The sequence below is a fragment of the Rhinopithecus bieti genome, unplaced genomic scaffold (genome assembly GCF_001698545.2).
Source record: "Rhinopithecus bieti isolate Rb0 unplaced genomic scaffold, ASM169854v2 scaffold_12640, whole genome shotgun sequence".
NCBI lineage: Eukaryota > Metazoa > Chordata > Mammalia > Primates > Cercopithecidae > Rhinopithecus > Rhinopithecus bieti.
Genome location: NW_016807406.1, coordinates 340,569 through 364,149, shown reverse-complemented (window position 1 = coordinate 364,149; position 23,581 = coordinate 340,569). Strand labels below are relative to the sequence as shown.

Genomic DNA, 23,581 nt, shown 5'->3' with positions numbered 1-23,581 from the left:
ATAATAATAAGAGTAACAACTATATACCGTCAAGTCATCACCATAACAGAAATAGCTAATGTGTATTGGGTACTTACGATGTACCAGGCATAGTTCTAAGCATTAATTTCAAGTGGGCATTTGGGAAGAGAGAAGTAATTGAGGCACACAAGGGAAATGGATTTTTGAAATGCGAATTGTCTTCTGTGTACTGTGGCCTTCCATTTTGCAGACACCCACTCATTTCACTGTGTGATATAATTTGGAATTATTTAACCCAGTGGAATATAAGCTGATAGAACATGTATTACCTCATACTATCATGATGAAATAGAATTTGGAGATAGAAATAATTGATCTCTCAAATGACACAGCTGCCCATTCACAACATTCTTACTGAATTGAGATGTTCAAAAGCAAACTTTTAAAAATACATATGAAAGAAGGATCTACGATCTGATAATTTTTAAATACTATTATTTGGCTAATTATTCTCCACAATCTTTGGAAAAATATACTGTCTTGTTAAATTCTTTTCCAATTAAATTGTAATCCCATAAAGACTCCTATTCTAAAGGTCAAATTGAAAAGCATTTATCCTCAGAGGCTCTAAAAAAATAGTCATTAGAATGCCAACCCTTAAATGGAAACACAATTAAGCTCAATAGCTGAATAGCTTTTGTTAGAATCACCCAATGCCCCTAGCCAGCCCTGCAACCCTGCTAGCATCCCAGGGCCTGCAGGAGAGGATAACCTCTGTATTTGTTGTCAGAAATGACAAGAAAAATTTTCTTTTTAAAAGATATAACACTCAAAGACTTTGGTCTCTACCTACATGAGCATATCGATCTTCTAAGAAATAGAAAAAACGTTCTGATTCTATCTGTTCTTTTTTTTTTTTCTCCTGATGCTTTTAAGGATTCCCCTTTATTTTATTTTCTCTTTATGCCTTTGAGGATTTCCTCTACTACATAATCAGGTGGATCTTTACCATGTAGATGCTGCATTCATTTAGTCTTAATGAAATGAACTCGGAAGCCCTAGGAATTTGCCTGTCCGTTCAAGATAAGCATAGTAAATTAGATACTGGTCTCTAGAACCAGATTGTGGAGGTTGAAATTTTGACTTCTTCTATTACCTCTGCGTCTCTGGGAAGGTCCTTTACTCTGAATCTGTTTTCTCATCTGTAAAACAGTAATTCCTAATCCATGGGGCACTTGCAAGAATTGAAGATATGACACATGTAAAGTGTGGAATTATGTTTAGTTATTATTATGCACCCTCATTATTAGGAAATTGCCATGCCTGAGAAGGCTTAGCCCTGACCTAGTTGCCAAAGTGGATGCAACTCAGATTTCTTTTTTTCTTTTGAGACAATGTCTTGCTCTGTTGCCCAGGCTGGAGTGCAGTGGCATGATCTCAGCTCACTGCAACCTCCGCCTCCGGGGTTCAAGCGATTCTTCTGTCTCGGCTTCCTGAGTAGCTAGGATTACAGGCTTGCTCCACCATGCCCAGTGAATTTTTGTATTTTTAGTAGATGGAATTTCACCATGTTGGCCAGGCTGGTCTGAAACTCCTGACCTCAAGTGATCCACCTGCCTTGACCTCCCAAAGTGCTGTGATTGCAGGCGTGAGCCATCATGCCTGGACTCGAATTTATTTTGGTAGAAAATAGAGGGTAACCCAAAGAACAATGTAGAGATTTTTTTTTTTTTAAAGAATAAAAGAAGCTAAATTAGAGGAGACTTGGAAAAGTATATATCTGATTGCAAGATTAAGGGTAAAGTTTTCCATTGTTTGGAACTGGCCCTTAATTCTGGTTACAATAGACTAGAAAAAATGCTTATGGTGTTTAGCCATTTAGTAGAGTATCCAAGTAAGGTAGCTCTTCCTTTGAGAAGGTACAATTAATAATAATGATGATTATAATAATAGCAGCAATTGCCATTTAGTGCTTTGCATTTACCACATGCCAGGTTACACGATTTGCAAGCATAATTTCACTTCTTATTTAGGGGAAAAATTATTATCTCTTTTTAAAATGAGAAAACCAAGATGAAGTCAAGGAAAGTAATTTAGATGGAGTCACACCGTTAAGTGGTGACGTTAGAATTCAAACCTGAGTTCGTTAGATCTTCATCTTCTGAGTGCTACTGCCTCACCTGGACCAGGTTCCATCTTCTGTATTTGGGGCCATGTAAAGGGATTAGTTGTGGTGAAGTGAACTGGAGAGAGAAAGGCATTGAGCCATAGTGGATCTCAAGAGATACACTGGGCCTGCTTGCTGCCTTCCATCAAGTAAATGACCCAGCCATCTAGGACAGATGCTTGCTATTTTTTCTGAAAGATCTTCAGGGATAGTCGTTTCACACGCTCCTCAGAAGGGAAAGGAGCAGAATCGGTCAAGCACAGCAAAGTAAGGGCCTAAGTAGGCAGATGTGCTTGATGTGACTGGGACCCCCAGCTGACAAGCTTGCTGTGTAATGTTCTGCTTGAGAACCTTCTATTTAACATGCCAGGCAAATCAGCCACCAAGTCCTAAGTCCAGGAAAATCACTTTATTTTCTGTGAGTGTTGCATGAATTTATCCAACTGCTTTGGTTGTAGCAGGGCAAGTTTGATGTCTGTCATAGACCTATCCACCTTCTGTAAAAGCAGTTCAGAGGATGACCAATGAGCTATCTTTTTCTGCCATCCATAACTTGTGCATTTTCTTGACTTGATTCTGTTACAAGGAAAATGATCTTATTTTTATGCAAATCCTGCGCATAAAATAGATAAGTATTTGATGACAATCAGCATCTTCCATCACCATTTTGCAGACCTAACAGATATTATTACTTTTGTTTAGATAAGATTCAAATGAGCTTGGATTTGGTTGCTTATTTAATACTTGTATTCTCTGCTAGCCTGTAAACTCTGTGTCACAAGAGAAATTACAGTGTTTTAAACATAGTATGCATTGAAGGATGAAGACAACAAAGGCAGACCAAGGTTTGAGTCAGCAACATTTCAGTTTCCACATTTTGACCTCTCTGAGATTATTAAAATGAGTTTTATCATGTAACTCACAGGATTACTGTAAGGAGTTTTGCAAATAATGGTGGTGGTGTTATTTTTATTTTTTAGTTCAGAAATCACTTTTTAAAGATGAGGAAACTGACTGGGCATGGTGGCTCGCACCTGTAATCCCAGGACTTTGGGAAGCCAAGATGAGCTGATCACTTGAGCCCAGGAGTTCCAGACTAGCCTGTGCAACATGGCGAAACCCTGTTTCTACAAAAAATACAAAAAAAAAAAAAAATGCTGAGCATGGTGGCATGTGCCTCTAGTCCCAGCTACTCAGGAGGCTGAAGGGGCAGGATCATCAGCCCAGGAGGTCGAGGCTGCAGTGACCTGTGATTGTGCCACTGCACTCCAACCTGGGTGATGGAGTGAGATCCTGTCTCAAAAAAAAAAAAAAGATTTAGAAACTGAGGTCTATACACACGTAGTAAGAGTTCACCAAGGTCATGGACAAGAAGAATACAAACCTGATGTATTAGTTTCCTCAGCTATTATAATAAATTGCCCTACATTTGGTGGCTTGAATCAAAAGAAATGTGTTCTTTTACAGTTCTGGAGGCTAGATGCCCAAAACTTAATAGGAATACACTGCCTCTAGGGGCCTTAGGGAAGAATCTTTGCATCTTCCACCCCTGATGGCTGCCCTTGCATTCCTGAGCTTGTGGCTACATCTTCCCAATTTCTGCCTCTGTCCTCATATTGCCTTCTCCTCTGTCTGTCTGTCTGTCTGTCTAATCTCCCTCTGCCTTACTCTTAGAAACCCTTGTCATCGGATTTAGGGCCCACCTAGATAATCCAGGATGATCTCCTTATCTCAAGATCCTTACCTTCCTATGAGATGGGTTGATAGGTGCAGCAAGTCACCATGGCATACGTTTGCCTATGTAACAAACCTGCACATCCTACACATGTACCCCTGAACTTAAAATAAATAAGTGAAATTTTAAAATCCTTACCTTATTTATATCTGCCTAGGTCCCTTTTCCTAATTAAAGTCACACTCATGCATCCCAGCATTTAAGACATGGACATATCTTTTGGGGGACCCTTATTTAGCCCATATTTTTACACTATATTTTCCTGACAAGGATTCTAATTTGGATGTTTTTACAATGATAAGTGTTATACTGTCTGAATCAAATAACAGGAATTCCCACTACACAACAATCTTGGTGATAATGGCTTAATATGTAATCTTTATTTCACAGATGAATCCCTTCAAGATCCATGATCCTCCTAGTTTGACAGAAGTAACATTAATTTGCTTGAATATTAATGCTACTCTTAGTTTTGAGTGAGATGTTTTTAAAATATCTAAAACTGATTGGTACACACATCTTTTCATTTGATGCTGAATATGTGCTAATTCTGGCTGTGAGCTTCCTAAGCAAGAATGGTAAAAGCCAATTGAATTAACACATGCACTCGGATTTTTGATAGCATTATTCCACTGAATGTGGAAGTCCTTCAGGAAGAATCAGCTACAGAAACCGTCTTGCTAAGAGACACCTGTCAAAACCAATTCCATTCACTTAGCACTCACTTCTAATATTGAAGTGTTTTGTTATAACTTCAGTATCTTCCCACCCTTGTGAGAGAGAATAGGGTGAGAGAAATCCTTAGTTTAGGCTGTTTTAAAATGGGTATAGTAATAAATACCTCAAATTTTATATAAGATATATTTATACTTCGTGTTTTCAAAATATACATTCTCAAATACCAGTGTTTATGGGAACATTCCTCTGATGAGTGAAGATTTGCAAAGCAGAGCTTAGCTTTCATAAAAGATAGGGACATCTCTGTCACACCACCAATGACCTGAGACACGTAACCTCCTTGGGGAAGTATTATTGTTTTCATTATGGTTGCTGAGGAGCTGCAAGTTCAGTTGCTGAATTATTTCCACATTATAGGCAATGAAATGAAGAAAGCTAACCTTGTATAAAATGCTCAAAACAGGAAGACAGAGTTCAAATGAAACAAAAATTAACAATTAGCTTCATTCTAAATAGAAACGGGTTTTCTTGCTGGAAACAAAGGTCACACTTCTCACTCTCAATTCCTATCACGCTTCTGCTTGTTTCTCCAAAGCTATATGAAGACTTGGTTGATCATCTTATCTATTCATCTAGTCTATTAATCTTTTTTATTAACCTGTAAGACCTTGTCAGATGAGGTCCAAAAACAAGTTTTAAGACCTTGCTATTACTACTAGTAATGTTTCTCCATTTCTAGATTTTACTCACAACCATTTGGTTTATTTCCATCTGTAACGGAACAAATCCAGTAACTTTGAGTTTTACTGGATTTTTGTCCCTTAATTATCGATGATTGCCTTCATGGAATATGACATGATATTGGTTTAATGAAAGCATCGAAGCTGTCAAGAACCTCAGTGATTTTTCTTTTCAGTTCTTAATCACTACTATTTGAGGGATGTTTTGGTAGTATCATTTCTTAATTGCATTTTCCAAAAATCATTTGTTTCAACAGCCACATTTCCAGAACTTTGCAGTCACCTCACTGCTGCTACCAGTACCGTATTACCTTATTCCATGCTATCTAGGAAAAATAACAGAAAAGGTAACCCTTTCTTGCCTTAATTACAGTTACCGACTACACAATAAGGAGCAGAAAACAAAATCATGTGGAACTTCAGATTCTGAGACATTAAAAAAAAAAGGGCCCACATAGCATTCAGGTAGTAACCCATTCCTATGAATGAATCTTCAAGAATGAATCACTCAAATTCCTGTCTGAGAAAAATGACCAACTACTGCCTGCCACTTTGCTAGTAGGCTATGATTAGTTGGAAATACCAAATAAAAACATGTACTGCCATGCATATTTTTGTTGGTGGTGACGTTTGTAGCATAAAGTTTACAGCATACAGAAATTTAACATGTTTCAAATTCACCATATCTGTTAGGCATGTTTTCCTGTTCATTTATCTCTTTTAATAGTTTGGAACAAATAATGAAAACCATGTGCCATGTTTTACAGATTCTGAGCCACAAAGATAATTAAATCATCAAAGAAATGTTTCTACATCTGCAAAAAATGTCTGGTGCCCGATCCATCAGTAGAAAAAGACTTACAGGCAAGAAGCTCTGCTGCAGCAGTTCTAAGGGTATGCTTAGGAAGGACACTGATTCTCAGAGAGAGTAACAATTAACAGTTCACATCTTTGTTTTCTAAAAGACTTCTGGGAATCTTTGATGCTGTAATGTATGTTGTGTAGTCCCAAAAAGGAGATACAATACATAGTAACTCCCAGTCTCTTGATAATGAATCCCTTTTTTGTTCATGGAAAATCACTGTTTTAGAACAAACTTTGCAATAACTGTTAGCATAGTGTAAAATGGTGGAATGGAAGAAGATTGAAAATACCTTCTTCCATTGGGTTCTGACCCTGGCTCTACCTCAAATAGGGCATGTTCAGCATATCACTTGACAGCTCAAGGCTTCAACTTCCTTTAGAGATAGAAATAAGTCATCTCTTGAGTCCTTTGAAAACTTACATCTTCAATTCTGTTTAGGCTGCTGTAAGCTGCCATTGACTGTGAGCTTACAAACAAAGGAAACATATTTCTTACAGTTATGGAGCCTGGAAAGTACTAAATCAAGACGCAAGCAGATTCAATGCCTGGTTAGGGCCTACTTCCAGGTTCACAGACTGCTTTCTTGTCACTGTGCCCTCACATGGCGGAAGGGGTAAGGGGGCTCTGTGGGGTCTATTAAGGGGACTGATCCCATTTATGGTAGCCCCATGCTCATGATCTAATCACTTACCAATGGCCCTACTTCCAAATGCACTTTGGGATTAGGATTTTAACAGAGAACTTGAGGGGTGGGGAGGGGACAAACATTAATTGCATAACACTTTAAAATACCATAATTCTCTGTCCATGGTTAAGAAGATTCCTGTGTAATATACATATTTCCATTCTGTAAGTTTTATTATGGTCTGCTAGTTTTAGTAAGAGTTATCAAGCCCACTGGAATATTTAAATGATTAAATAACCTGAAAAAAATTACTGTTTTTAAAGTATCATAGTCATGAGCAAATAATCTAAATTAGACAGATTAAATACTAAAATTGGACCCGACAGGCTGACACTGATCTTGAAAGGCTCTGACCTTTTCCTGGTGGCATTAGTTCAAACATCCATCCCCTTCTCTCTAGGGTCTGGTGCAAAGTGACATCATCTATGTCCATTGTTTTTCCATTCTCATCTGACATTCTTCTTTCTTCTCTCCAAAAAACGTGGAAAGGAACTTGTGTAACTGGGATTTGGTGTGCTCCCAATACCTTTTTCTCACAACTCCAGTGACATTCCCACAGAGGAAGGGACTCTCCATAATCTATTCTGTTAAATGGTGAGAAGCATCATTTTTTAGTCCTAGCAGTCTTATATTAGAGTAACAAATGGGTATCTTTTTTTTTTTTTTTTTTTTCTGAGATGGAGTCTCTCTCTGTTGCCCAGGCTGGAGTGCAGTGGTGCAATCTGGGCTCACTGCAAACTCCGCCTATGGGGTTCACACCATTCTCCTGCCTCAGCCTCCCAAGTAGCTGAGACAACAGGCACCTGCCACCATGCCCGGCTAATTTTTTGTATTTTTAGTACAGACAGGGTTTCACCATGTTAGCCAGGATGGTCTCCATCTCCTGACCTCGTGATCCACCTCGATCTCCTGACCTCGTGATCCACCCACTTCGGCCTCCCAAAGTGCTGGTATTACAGGCATGAGCCACCGCACCAGGCCACAAGTGGGTATCTTTTGATTCAAATTTGTCTTGTATCCAAAATAGATACATGTGATCAGTGTAAAAAGAAAAATATATAACATATGATTATGAGTAATCTTTTACACCTAATGTTTATGTGTTCATGATTGCAGAAAGTATAAATAACTCTTTCTTAGACTTTTAGTTTATTAATCTCAGAAATATCTGAAGAAAAGGACAGGATTTTTTATTCTCACTAGAGAATTGTTGATTGGGACTTTCTGGACCCATAAGATGTAAAGGTTAAGATTGTCTTTGTTGTTTTCTTTTAAATTAAATCCAAGTGCATCTTAATTAGGTTAAATACTTGGTTTTGGACCAAAAATAGGGACTTGAACAAGCTACACTGTAACTTATACCAACTGAAGTTGGTAGCTTTTACCTTCTTTCATCATTGCAGTTCTTACTAAAATTGAATTATTGGGAGATGTTTCTTAAAGGATTATATTTGAAGGTTTTCTGGAAACCAAAGTGTGAAAATTTGAAGCACTCATCAGTATGGCATGACATGTATTTGAAGTTTTTTAAAGGCAAGCAAGCAGAATCTTTTGGCATACCCTAATCTAAAAATATCGCTTGATTAAATTCACTTTTCAATATTCCTTTTAATTCTATAGTATAGTTTTAATGTGCCCTTATTTCTCTGAGAAAAAAATGAAAAGCTAGAATCTAAAATAAAACCCGTACTTAATACACAAGCTAAATATACTCCCAGATTTTCTCACTGCTACATTAATTCAATGAAATCTAATTTAGGCTAGTACCACTGTTCTGAATAAAGATGAATACGCATTACCAGTTCACATTGTGTTTTAGCATTTTTCTTTGAGACTTATCAGAAGAAATGTTAATTGCTTAAGTCCTTATATAAGATCCGGTGTTCTTTAAAATTTTCTTGAAGAGAGATTAAGGGAAAGGTGACAACTAAGTTTGCATTTATTTTTAGCTTCATCCTATTCTACTGCTGTATTCCCAAAATAGTCATCCTGACTTTATAGCATTCCTTAAGAGTTAAGTTTCCAAAACCCAGATACTATGATGTTGCTCAATACCCCACCCCTACTTCATACTCAGATTCCTACAATAGCCCTTGTTGCTTATGAGAGTATTCCCAAACTGGTGAATTCTGCTTCTGCCCAATGTTTTGTTATTGTTGTTGTTTCCATAGAGATAGGGTCTTGCTCTGTCACCCAGGCTAGAGGGCAGGGACGTGATCAAAGCTCACTGCAGCCTACAACTCTTGGGCTCAAGTGATCCTCCTGCCTCAGCCTCCTAGGTAGTTAGAACTATAGGTGTGCACCACCATGCCCAACTAATTTTTTTAATTTTTTGTAAAGTCGGGGTGTCACTATGTTGTTCAGGCTGGTCTTGAATTCCAGACCTCAAGCTATCCTCCTGCCTCAGCCTCCCAAAACACTGGGATTACAGGCGTGAACCACCACTCCCAGCCCAGAATGTTAATTTAAAAAGCTACACTGGGAGTGGTGGCTTACGCTTGTAATCCCAACACTTTGGGAGGCCAAGCCGGGTAGATTACCTAGGTCAGGAGTTTGAGACCAACCTGGTCAACATGATGAAATCCCGTCTCTACTAAAAATACAAAAATTAGCCAGGTGTGGTAGTGGGCACCTGTAATCCCAGCTATTCAGGAGGCTGAGGCAGTTGCATCTCTTAAACCTGGGAGGCGGAGGTTGCAGGGAGCTGAGAGCACGCCATTGCACTCCAGCCTGGGCAACAAGAGTGAAACTTCGCCTCAAAAAAAAAAAAAAGAGCTCCGAAGAGTTCAGTGCCCAAATGAAATGTTAGATTAAAGTTAAACAAGTCCCTTTACTGCAAAGTTTTTTTCTCCAGAATGAACTGAATCTCCAAGAGGTCAATATAGTTTTAATCTTTCACAACTTAATCATAAAATATTTTAAGGCATTCCTGTTTAGTAAGATTATTCTGTGGAAGAAAAGTAAAATCTAGGGTATTAACAATGTCTGTTACACTATGACCCTTACTCACATTTCTTGCTTCATGTCTTTTATTTTTGTGCAGACACCTTACTACTGTTTGATGACCACACTGAGTATTTTTTCTTGGTATAAATTTAGAAGGTAAAACTGCAATTTTGTTTCATGGATATATCCTGTAGTGGTGAAGTCTGGGATTGTAGTATAACCATCATCTAAATAATGTGCATTGTACCCATTAAGTATTTTTTTTTATCCCTCAAACCCTCCCACCCTCCCACTCTTCCAAGTCTCCAGTGTCTATTATTTCACACTCTATGTTGATATGTACACACATTTTAGCTCTCATTTGAGAACATGTGGTATTTGACTTTCTGCTTGTGGGTTATTTCTCTTAAGATAATGGCCTCCAGTTCCATCGATGTTGCTACAAAAGACAAGATTTTATTCTTTTTTTATGACTGAGTAATATTCCAGTGTGTGTGTGTGTGTGTATGTTTATATAGTGTGTATATATACATACACACTATATACACACACACATATATCTATCTATCTCTGTCTATCTATCTATTTATCTATCTCCCATTTTCTTTATCCAATCATCTGTTGATAGACTTTTAGGTTGATTCCTTATCTTAGCTATTATGAATAGGGCTGCTCTAAATATGTGAATGCAAGTATCTTTTTCTTTTTTCTTTTTCTTTTTTTTTTTGAGACAGGGTCTCACTCTGTCACCCAGGGTGGAGTACAGTGGTGTGATCTCAGCTCCCTGCAACCTCTGCCTGCTGCACTCGAGTGATCTTCCCACCTCAACCTCCCAAGTAGCTAGGACCACAGGCATGCACCAAAACACTCGGCTGTTTTTTGTATTTTTAGTAGAGATGGGGCCCTGCCATGTTGTCCAGACTGGTCTCAAACTCCTGAGCTCAAGTACTGCACCCACCTCAACCTCCCAAAGTGCTGGGATTACAAGTGTTAGCCACCACACTCACCTGGTATCTTTTTGATATAATGATTTCTTTTCCTTTGATTATATACCCAGTAGTGGGATTACTTGATCAAATGGTAGTTCTATTTTCAGTTCTTTGAGAAATCTCTATACTGTTTTCCATAGAATTGTACTAATTTACACTCCTACCAATGGTATATAGATGTTCCCTTTCTCTGCATCCTCCCCAACATATTATTTTTTGACTTTTTAATAGTAGTCATTCTGACTGGTTGTGAGATGACATCTCACTATAATTTTAACTTCTTTTCTCTGATGATTAGTGATGTTGAACTTTTTTTTCATATACTTATTGGTCATTTGTATGCCTTCTTTTAAAATATGTCTGTTTGTATCCTTTGCCTTTTATTAGGGTTATATAGGTTTTTGTTGTTGTTGTTGGGTTAAGCTCCTTGAAGATTCTGGATATTAGTTCCTTGTTGGGTGCATAGTTTGCAGGATTTCCTTCTATTCTTCAGATTGTCTGTTCATTCTGCTGATTATTTCTTTGGCTGTGCAGAAGCTTTTAAATTAAGTTTCATGTGTCTATTTTGGTTTTTGTTGCATTTGCTTTTGAGATCTTAGTCATGAATTGTTTGCATAGGCCAATGTCTGCAAGAGTTTTCCTAGGTTTTCTTCTAGTGTTTTTATAGTTTCAGGTCTTTTTTTTTTTCTTTGAGATGGAGTCTCGCTCTGTCGGCCAGGCTGGCACAATCTTGGCTCACTGCAACCTCTGCCTCCCGGGTTCAAGCGATTCTCCTCCCTCAGCCTCCCAAGCAAACAGCTGGGACTATAGGCACCTGCCACCATGCCAGGCTAATTTTTGTATTTTTCAGTAGAGACAGGGTTTCGCCATGTTTGCCAGGCTGGCCTCAAACTTCTATAGTTTCAGGTCATAACTTTTTCATGTGTAATTTCTAGAAAAAATTTAAGTTTTAATTTTTATGGGTACATAGTAGGTAATATTAAGCCTTTAATATAACTTGAGTTTATTTTTGTATGTGGTGAGAGATAGGCGTCCAATTTCATTCTCTTGCATATGACAATCCAATTTTCCCAGCACCATTTACTTAATAGGTTATCCTTTCCCCAGTGTATATTTTTGTCAGTTTTGTCAAACCTCAGTTGGCTGTAGGTATGTGGCTTTATTTCTGGGTTATCTATTCTAGTCTCTTGATCTATGTGTCTATTTTTATACCAGTACCATGCTGTTTTGGCTACTGATAGCCTTGTAGTAGAATTTGAAGTTGGGTAATGTGATGCCTCCTTTTTTTTTTTTTTTTTTTTTGCATAAGATTGCTTTGGCTATTCAGGTACCACAGGTTGCTTTATTGGTTCCACATTAATTTTAAGATTTAGAAAAATTCTGTGAGCAATGACATTGGTATTTTGATAGGAATTGTATTGAATCTGTAGATTGCTTTGGATACCACACTGCGTATTTTTAATGCTTTTGTCTTTGTGCATATTGTTCTTTACCCTGACATTCTATTTATTTCTTCTTTCTTCTCTTAAAATCTTAAATTTTTTCAGGTCTAGACTGCATGTTATGTAATTTCTTATTATTTTTATCCTGCAAGAAAATAATTTGCTTTCTCATTTGTAATCTCACAGCATTTTGTTTACATACCACTGAAGTTCTTATTATCTGTTTTGAATCTGGTAATTGTCCACATCTTCCTACAAGATGAGGAGTTCTTCAGGGGCAGGAGCTTTATCTTAATTCATTTTTGCATCTTTCATTTCTTAGTTCTCTGCCAGATATGTAATAAGCAATCATTCTAGTTGAAGAGAATCGAGTTGAATAACTACAAAACTATAAGTCAAACCATGTCACTCCTCTGTTCAGAAACCTGCAGTGGCTTCCATATTGACTCAGACTAGGAACTAAAGATCTTATAGAGGTCCCCTCTCTGTCCCAATACCTCCCTGACTCCATGTCTTAATTTGTATCTCCCCTATTCATTCTGTTCCAGCCAAACTGACTCTGTGATGTTCCTCAAAGATGTTCAGAATCCTGTCTTTAAGAGTCCTCTCTTCTACCTGAATGTTTTCCCCTAAATATTCCTCTGGCTAAACCCCTTGCCACTTTCAAGTCTCTACTCAAATGTCACCTACTTGCTGAAACTTACTCTGAGTCCATTTTTAAAAATTATGGCCTTCCTTCCTACTCCCAGCTTTCAATCCCTCTGATGCTACTGTTTTTCCTCTTACCACTGCATGACCTTCTAACACACTAACACACTATTTAACTTTTTGTCATGGTATTATTTTCCTGCCTCACCTGGTCAGATGTAAGCTCCACAAGGGCACTTCCACAAGGGCAGGAGTATTTGTCTGTTTTGTTCATTGTTGTGTTCCATGACCTTAGAGCAGATCTGGACTCTGCTTTATGAACATATGTTAAGAGAACTGAATGAATGAATCTGGTTTTTATCCCATTTTCTATTCAGTGAATTTGTGAAGTCTGTTTGTCACAGTACTTCCATATAGAACTTAGTAAGATCAGGGTAACTTTTGTTAGTTTTCATTATTGAAAAATTGTTCTCTGTACTTCAACTCACTCAAGCTGTGAAAGCAGTAAAACATTGCATCAATTAAAATATTCCAATTAACACAAATCAAGAGGAGCAATATTAATAACACAGCTGAACCAGGTTGTTGAATCTTTATAGCCTCACATATCACTGTAGGCACAGTATGTCAATTTCATAAGATAATTTTTCCCTATTATGAATCTTAGCAAAATAATGAAGATGTTCTTTGGAGAAAAATAAAGCATTATTAAAACATGGGTCCCTGTTTTAAAATAGCATGCTTCTGCTCTTCAATCCAATATAGCATTGCTTGTATCATTGTCATGATGAAGAATAAAATTTCATGGCATATCCAACTCTGTCAGGCACTGAGGTAGGTTTTGGGAGCCTAGGAAATATGAGATGTCATTTTTGCCCTCAAGGAGATTGTAGTCTCCCCTGAAAGTGTTTTTTATTCTGGTCCTAGACAATTTACTTATTAGAGGTTTAACTCCAAGCAAACCTCTTAACTTTTCGGAGTTTCAAATATCTTCTACAATTAAAGTTTATACTTAATGCCATCCGTGTCTGCTTACCGAGATGTTTTCATAATCAAATGAATTATTAGTAAAAATGTTGTAGTTTTCTCTATTTGCTAAAATAAGTACTCTAAAATATAAGGAAACATATCATTATTGGTCTGATTGCTGCTACTCTTATTATTACCACTACTTCTAATTTTGTTCTTGCCATTATTACCATTTTAAATTAGTATTGTTACTATCATTATCATCTTTTTCATAATCATTTTTATACCTGAAGCATGGGCTAAGACAATATATTTAACAGTAACATTTATCCAGTGCCCACCAAGTGCCCATCTCTGAAATTTATTGGTAACCCCCACATCAATACTTTTGGAGCCTTTATGGTCATTTGTGGACTTATGAAGAGCAGCAAAATATTTAAGTCACCCAACACTTATTTTCCCAGCTGAGGTTAAACAAAGTGACACTCTGCTTTCTTGTTTTAGCTCTAGGTGTATAAACAAGTGTGCTTTTTGCTGTCTATTTAGTGGCACGTTGTTTGCATTTTTGTGCTCTTTTGTTGGTGATTTCACTGTTTAAAATAGCCCAAGGAAATAGCACTGAGGTGCTGTCTAGTGTTCATAAGCACAAGAAAGTCGTGCCTTACAGAAAATATACGTGTCAGATGAGCTTCTTTCAGACTACGAATTCAATGTTAATGAGTCAGCATTATATATTAAATACCATGTCTTCAAATAGAAACAAGTAAAGCAAGGTTATGTATTGATTGGTTGATGAAAATGGTGTGACCAGAGACTTGCAGAAACCTAACCCTGTATTTCCCCTACGGTTTAGTAGTCACTAATTCAGTGCCTGGGGCAACTTTGCAGAGAACATAACTACTGCCAGCAATGCGAATTGACTGTAGACACCCAGCAGTATGGTGCTGTGGCTGAAAGCAATTGAAGACACAAATTGATTTAAATGACTTGACTTAAATGAGAACACAAAATTAAATACTTTTAGAAAAACAAATGTAGACGAATATCTTTATGACTTCAAGATAAAGACGAATTTCTTAAGTAAGAAATTATGAATGTTAGCCTTAAAGAAAAGACTGATGCATTCATAGGACTGTCATTTATCAAAGAATACCAGAGAATGAAAAAGACAGAGATATAGTAGGAGAAGACATTTATAAAAATGTAACAAATAGAGGTTCCCAAGTAAATAAAGAACTCCAATGAGTCAGTAAGAAAAATAAAAATCTTTTATATGACTGGGTAAATGATATGAACTGGCATTTTCAGAATGATGAAATGTGAATGGCCCATAAATATATGAAAAACCAGCTTGCAAATTAGAAATCATGAATTATCATTTCAGACACCAGATTGACATAAACTAAAATAATAAGTGTTGTTGAGGAACAACAGGAATTCTCATTTAGGGAGACAAGATTGAAATTGTCCCAACTATTTTAGAAAACAGATTGTATAAATACCTTGTAAACTTATAAATCTAAACTTGTATTTTATACTTTTAAATATGCATACTCTAAACCAAAGAAACTCTTGAAAATATGTGCAAGACACAGGCCTTTTATACCAGTTTAGTTTATAATAGCAAGTAAGTGGGAAAAGAACTATTGATGGACAGTGGAAATAATATATTAACTATATTAGCTGTGGAATTTTTTTTTTTTTTCTTTCTGACACAGTGGTGCGATCTTGGCTCACTGCAACCTCCGCCTCCTGGGTTCAAGTGATTCTCCTGCCTCAGGCTCTGGAGAAGCTGGGATTACTGGCGCCTGCCACCACGCTTGGCTAACTTTTTGTATTTTTCAGTAGAGACAGGGTTTCACCATGTTGGCCAGGTTGGTCTCGAACTCCTGACCTCAGGTGATCCACCTGCTTTGGCCTCCCAGAGTGCTGGGATTACAGGTGAGAGCCACTGAGCCTGGCAGTAAATTCTTATAAAGAACCATTACCACACAATGAAAATGAATGAACCACAGCTACAACCATTGAGACTAAGACTCAAAGGAATAATGTTGAGTAAAAATAGCAAGTATTAGAGGAATGCATAGTACAATTCCATTTTTATGAAGTACAAATTACTTTCAAGGCCAAACAATACATTATTTAGGGATATATATATTTGTGCATGTGTCTGCATACACACAGACATACACACACACACACACACACAAACGTACACACATATATGTGTGGTAAAACCATAAGGAAGAAACACATGACAAACAAAATAATCAGCAGTAGGGAAACAGTCAGGGAGGAATACGCAGAGGCTTCAACATTACTGGCAGTGCTTCATTTATTACACTGGGTATTCTTATAACTCTGCATAAACATTATTTGTTTTCTTTGTTTGCCTAATATGTCACACAATAAAACATTTAGAATGAGGAAAAACCATCAGTTTATCTGGAGAAAGACAACCTGGGTTAGCATTCTGGCATTATCATTTACTACCCATGTGTACTTGAACAATTTATTTTGCTGTTCAGGCATCAGTTTCCTTATCTATATAAAGGAATATAAAATTACCTACTTTATGGATTGTTCAGAGGATTCGATTTTATATATTGTTAATACGTGAAAAACACTTAGGATATGTGCCTAGCACATAGGAAGCACTCAGTAAATCTTAGCTCTAAATACTACTATTTTTACTGCAACCTGCAAGTGGCTGAATTAGCTAACATCCAACTAGGCAAGAAAGGTGTGAGCATTGCTCTTATCACTTAAGGACCAGGATACCTGAGATCTGTAATATCTTCACTAGCTCACCCAACCACACCCACATATTTTGAGCATGAGACAAGGTCTCTCTGTGTTACCCAGGCTGGTCGCAACCTCCTGGACTCAAGCAATCTTCCTGCCTCAGCCTCCGAAGTAGCTGGAATTATAGGCACACAACACCATGCCTGGCTATTTTAGGGACACTTAAAAATGTCTTTATCGGCCGGGCATGGTGGCTCACGCCTGTAATCCCAACACTTTGGGAGGCAGTGGCAGGCAGATCACCTGAGGTCAGGAGTTCAAGACCAGCCTGGCCAGCATGTTGAAACCCCGTCTCTACTGAAAATACAAAAAAATTAGCCGGGCTTGGTGGCGGGAGCTTGTAATCCCAGTTACTTGGAAGGCTGAGGCACAAGAATTGCTTGAACCCGGGAGGCGGAGGTTGCAGTGAGTAGAGACTGCACCATTGTACTCCAGCCTGTGCAACAAGAACAAAACTCTGTAAAAAAAAAAAAAAAAAAAAAAAAAAAAAAATCCTGCTAACAAGGTGAAACCCGATTTCTACTAAAAATATAAAAATTAGCCAGGCGCGGTGGCAGGCGCCTGTTGTCCCAGCAACTTGGGAGGCTGAGGCAGGAGAATGGCGTGAACCCGGGAGGCGGAGGTTGCAGTGAGCCGAGATGGAGCCACTGCACTCCAGCCTGGGCGACAGAGCGAGACTCAGTCTCAAAAAAGAGAAGAAAAAAAATCGTCAGTTGCTGCACTGTGTAGCATCCTGATCACTGTGGCTTCGTCTACGATCTTTAAAGAAGCCTGTGGAAATTCAAGTGCCACGTGAGGTTTGCAGCTGTAAAGTTTCTCGTACAGAAGAGCAATTGGAGTTGCGCTACAATTCAGTTGCCGAAAACTGCACTATTAAAGTTGCAAAGCAAAGACAAACTCAAAGAAATCAGAACAGAAAATGATCTCAGGAGCAATGTTGTGAAGATGGAAAGATGACAGGCCAGTGCTCTGACGGGGAAAATGAGAATGTAGTTGGATATTAGCTTGGCTCATATTTTTGAAAACCAGAGTATGAGTAGTCTCAATATTGATAAAGTCTGGCTTTGAGTAACTCTCTTGAACTCACTTGATGCCAAAGCTCTCATGAGAATTCAGTTGTGCCTTGTGGTGAGGTGAGGCTGTACCTTGGCACTGTCTGTGCACACTGACCTGCATTAAAAACAATGGGGACAGTAGGCCGGGTGTGGTGGCTCAAGCCTGTAATCCCAGCACTTTGGGAGGCCGAGGGGGGCAGATCACAAGGTCAGGAGACCGAGACCATTCTGCCCAACACGGTGAAACCCCGTCTCTACTAAAAATACAAAAAAAAATTAGCCGGGCGCGGTGGCAGGCGCCTGTAGTCCCAACTACTCGGGAGACTGAGGCAGGAGAATGGCGTGAACCCGGGAGGCGGAGCTTGCAGTGAGCGGAGATCGCGCCACTGCACTCCAGCCTGGGCGACAGCGCAAGATTCCGTCTCAAAAAAACAAACAAAAAAAACAAAAAAAAAAAAAAACAGTGGGGACAGTGAGCAGGGCCGAGGTGGAGATTGAGAGGAACCAGGTCGTGGATGCCAAAGGCGGGGAAATTGGCCAGGTTTTTATCCCAGAACTAAACCGAAAACTCAAGTCCCTTTATCCTCATTGTTCTGGGTCCGCAGTCTGTGAAGATGGAATGTTGATGGGGTGATCACCGCCAGCAAAAAGTAGACTGTTTTTTCTACTCTCATGGCACTTTCTAATACTCTACAGCATTTGCTCTACACACTTTTACAGGAATGCTCTACATACTTTCTTTATACCTTACAATAGAGCCACGGATGTGCCTATCATATCTGGATTGTAAACGTCTTGAGGTCAGGGACCATGTTGGTCTTCATATTCCTCACAACATCTTCCACACATGGCACCACAAGTAATATTGAAGAAGGGAGGGGTGTCAGGCCGCACAAAGGATGGGAAGATCTTCCTAACTGAAATCCTCTGGCTTCATAGGATTTCGGAGGCAGAAAACAGTAACTATCCATTGCCGACACAGATGATCACCATGCTAGTTTGTTAATTGTCTTCTCTTAGCAAATCAGTGTGTATTTCACATGTGTCCTCAGTTGTTTCTCCCACTTCTTCAGCAGCTTAGAAGTTTTGTTTTGCTAGGGAGCTGTTTTTAACTTTTAGATACAACGTGAAAATGCTTATTTATTAGTTTCCTCAGGTGTTACATGAACTAAGATGACTTCCACATCAGTTATAAATAAGAAAGTACCAAACTAAATCAGGACTGCTGTGTCACTTGGTACTACTTTGTGCCCTTCTTGGCAGCCTCGGTGGGGGACGAGAGCTGAGTTGGCAAAGCGGGGAGTGATTTATCCTCCCGCACTTAGGATGGAAAGCAGAAAGGTTCTACTTTATATTACTTCTTCTTTTCAAACTTTCATTTTAACATCCACTGTCCATTTTCCCTAGCTTATTTTTCTGTAGTGCGCATCAACGACACTGTGTGTGATTTATTTATTTAGTTTTTCATCTCTTACCTACATTAAGCTCTTTGAGAAGAGAGATTTTGCTTTGTTTTGTGTTGTCAGTGATGTATCCCCAGTATCTAAAACAGTGGCTGGCATTATGATAGGTGCCAATAGTAGGCATATTGTAGGTATTGAATGAATCTTTATTGGTTCTTAACTACCACAAAGTGCACTTCAGAGCCAGGGGCATGAGCAATGGCATTTCTAAGAATTGACAGGTTTAACACACTGCAGCCTTATCTCTGATTCTTCTTTGTGAAAATGAGAACAGGGAAACAGCACCCATTGCAAAATCTAAATAGATGATGAATAAACACATAGCTTGCATGTATATTTGATGATGGTTTTATTTTCAAAACGGTAATTAAATGAGATAAAAATATATGGTTGAAGTTGCCGAAGCAACGTAAATTCAACGTAAATAACAGCTGCTCCTCATCTGGGAATTTCATTTACATACAGAACCTTTTTTTTTTTTTTTTTGCCCTTAAAAATTTTTTACTGGTATACAGCGAATTCAGCTTCCAGTATCCCAAGATACACTTTATACTCAAAGAGGATGGAAAAGAGAGAGAAACAGCCCTTGTTGAGCCAGTGATTAAACAAACCTGTTACTCCCCATACCTTTGATTTTCCTAAAATAGCTATGATGCAAAGCATGTCCAGTTTCTTAGGAGCAATGAATCTAAGCATGACTGGCATTTAGTAATGAAATGCCTACTTTATTAGTTCAAAAACCTGAAACTGAGTACATAGTGAAGCGTCTTCTATTAGCTTTGAAAGCAAAATTTCTTCTGCAGAGCATGGATGCCAGGAAGTACTGGTAACATCTGCCTCTCCTTTTAAAGTAAATATCAGTGCAGTTTCCTCCCAAGCTTCTTGGAGGAAAAAAATACCTACTCTTTGGATAGAATTAAGAGAAGGTGTAATTACTTGAACGTCGATCTAGTTTCATTTACAAGTAGGAAGTGAGAAACTGCCCCCTCTTTCTTAAGAGATTGTATCCACTGCCACTAAGTGTAAGCAAATATGGTAGTGAGTTCACTCCCTAGGTTTATATTCCTGAAAGGTTAATAAAAGAAAAGAAATTGAGTGAAAAAGTTTGAGATGAAGAGATTTCTTTCACTTTGAAGCAGGGTTTTTCATGACCAATTGTATGGCTCACAGATTTGTAGTCTCTGGGGTTTGATCATGATCTGTGGCCCTTACGTCTACATTTAGTAATACGTTTCCAAGGCTTTTTCTGTAGATTACTGACTTTATCATGGCCTCTTGATGCATAATTTTTCAGCATTTTCTTCAGAGAATATTCATTCTGGTGTTACTTGAATGTATCTGATTTGCCTTCTAAGGTGCCTGTTTATTAAGAATATTGGTACAATGAATTACAACCTGCTAATTTTAATTTTCATTGGGGAGAAAAAAGTCTATAAAGTAAAATTCAAAATGAAAAATCATATTTCTTTCCGTCAAAGCTATAATGATCATAAGTTTATCAGTTATAAAATTATCACACTAGATGAAGAAAAGATAATTGTATGATATATCATTGACTGGCTAATAACAGCCCTAATCACAAATAATAGACCCATGCAATTTGCAAGGAGTTGTTTCATGTTTTCATCATCTCTGGCATTCCCTGGGGCAGGGGTGAGTGGGCGACTGGGTGGGAGGGTATTTATTTTGCAAAGAAATAACTGCATTTCATATGCTGATTACGTTCCAATTTTAGTTTATCTCTTTGCTTTCCTTTTAAGGAAGGGGATGCAGGAGAGTAGGTGGCTCCATGTCCTTGATTGGACACCCTTTCTTGAAGTTATTCTCCAGAGCATCCCTGGCTATTGAGCATACAGAGGTCCTTTGTAGCCAAGGTGCTGGAAAACAGTGTGTCATGAGGACAAATATAAGGAAGTTCACACTAGTCCAACAGTTCTCACTGACCACCACCACAGCCTGTGAAACAGGAAGAAGAGCAGTGTTCAACAAAACTAATTAAGTATCTACTATGTATCAGACACTGTTTTGGGCATTGGCTATAGCCTCATAAAAACTGGCAAGATTCCTGCCCCACAGTGAGCTTTTATTTGGGGAGGGAATGGAGACAGTAAAGTACACAAATGAGAACCGTAGTTGCAGATGACGGTGGTGGTGATTGCTGGGAAGGATGTAGTAAAGAGGGGATGTAACAGAGAGTAACTGGAGCCAGGTCACGGTTGACTTTACTTAAGCCCTCAGGTATTGCTGCTCTGAAGAAGGGGCATTTGAGTTGGTTCCTAATGACTAAACATGATAAGCCAAAGAATGGGGAAGAGCACTCCAAACAAGGGGAACAGCAAGGACAAGGGTCCTGAGACTGGGTTAGCTGCAAAGTGGTTGAAGAACAGAAAGCAAAATGTGGCCATTACGGTATAAATAAGTAACTAGGGAAGTGGCAGGGAACAAAGCCAGGGACACAGGCAGGGACTGGATCCTGAAGGGCCTTTGCAGAGCACAGCAAAGGGTCCATATTTTATTCAGAAATTTACTAGGCCAAATGCCTTTCTGAAACCTTTGTTTCTCTTTGTGTTACGTAAGTATGAAACCAAAGATAAAGAATGCAACTGCCTAACCATTAACACTCCTGAGTCAGGATGATATGGGAAAAGAGATGAGCTCCCGTAGAGAAAAATGCTGGTAATAATAGCTTGCATGTTAGGGCACCTGTCTCCGAAGGAGAACAACATTATTAACGATGCCATATCTCACTAATTGCAGTAACCTCATGAGTTACATAGGTGTACATTTTTTGTGGAACACACAGGGAAACTCAGACATTTTAAATTGAGTTGTTCTTTGGCCTCTTAAATAGCACAAAGGTCTAGATAAAATAGAGTATGTCAAAGAAATGAGGAAAAGGAAAGAACTAAAATGAGAAATAAAAATAGCTATCAGGAATGCCGTACGCTCCCAGAGAAAAGGGCAGCCAAGCAACCTTTATTTTCTGTAAAGTCAAAAAAATAATAGTTGAGGGGTGAAAAAGTGTGAGAATCTCAAACAGTCAAACAGACCATCAACAAGTATGGTTTCATCCCTGTTATTTAATTTGATATAGAATAGAAGTTATATATAGGGACTTCTGGGTCGGGAAAATCCGTATTCTAATCTAAGCTCTTGGATGTTTATTTTTCTTTCTTTTAAATGAGAATAGTAATAGAACCCACCTCAAAGAGTTGTGGTGAAGACTGAATGAATAAATACATAGAAATTGAGAAATTATGTTATTTAGCTAAGCTGGATGGAACTGGCCTTAACATTCTTCTAAATAGATAATATTTATAAAGTGGTTAAACTGCCAAAGTTAGGAAGCCTTGTTAACATGTAATATTGATTATGCTATTTTTAATTCTTGCCTAGGTTTTGTTCCTGGAAACAAAGAGTGATGTATGATCTAGTAATGTAGTGCAAGAAGAGAAAGAGGAGAATAACCTTCCATTTTGCTAAATAGAGGATTGCTGACCCTAGGCAAATTTGTCTTTGGCAGTCTCCACACACCACTTTCCTCATCCAGTTTTTTAAGTCATTATCCTTCTTGAACTTTCTCAGCACTGTTTTACCTTATCCACTATTTCATAGATTAAATTTTCCTTTGATTCTTCTTTGGTTATTCAAAACTTACATTTGAAGACTCCATACTGCTCTTACTTACTTGTTAAGTGAAAGCAACCTGATTGAATTAATTCACTCTTCACTGAAAATGATTAACAGCAAGCCCATACTTTTGAAAGTATTTATGGTTTAAAATGATATTTTTGTAATTCCAAAGTAATATCTAAATTGTACGGTTTTATTTGGTATAACTGAACAGGGTAAGAAAAACCTCAGGCAGTTGTAGAGAGAACACTGTGAGGGCTGGAATCAGCACCTAGGACAGCTCTGAATAATCCTTCCCTTTTACTCTGAAATAAGTGTATCAAGGATTTTCATAGTGATGTTCATGGCTGCAGAATTAGAGGCTCTGAAAAAAAAAAAAAGGAAATAAAAAGGTCAGAAGTCATTTCTGTGAATGAGTCATTTGTATCTCAAGTGTACACTGACTTAGGAATATTAGACCTAGCATAACATTTTGGTCCCGACCAGGTGCAGTGGCTCACACCTGTAATCCCAGTACTTTGGGAGGCCGAGGCAGGCGGATCACTTGAAGTCAGAAGTTTGAGACCAGCCTGGCCAACGTGGGAAACCTGTCTCTACTAAAAATACAAAAATTAGCCGGGCATGGTGGCAGGTGCCTGTAATCTCAGCTACTCCAGAGGCTAAGGCAGGAGAATCACTTAAACCCAGGAGGCAGAGGTTGCAGTGAGCTGAGATCACACCACTGCACTCCAGCCTGGGCAATAGAGCAAGACTCAGTGTCAAAAAAAAGGTTTTTGTCCCTTACTTTATTTGTATTTTAT

The 23,581-nt window shown here is 38.3% G+C and overlaps 1 protein-coding gene and 1 long non-coding RNA gene across 9 annotated transcripts in view; one reads left to right on the top strand and one right to left on the bottom strand.

Moving 5' to 3' along the window:
* CNTN4 (contactin 4) overlaps positions 1 to 23,581 on the top strand; it is a 1,016,652-nt gene that overhangs the window by 721,837 nt on the left and 271,234 nt on the right. The window lies entirely within an intron of this gene.
* Positions 22,932 to 23,581, bottom strand: part of LOC108535576 (uncharacterized) — a 43,223-nt gene continuing 42,573 nt past the window's right edge. For both annotated transcript variants that reach the window (XR_001887271.1, XR_001887272.1), the window contains one exon: positions 22,932 to 23,145. This is a non-coding gene — a long non-coding RNA (uncharacterized LOC108535576). The remainder of the gene's footprint in view (positions 23,146 to 23,581) is intronic.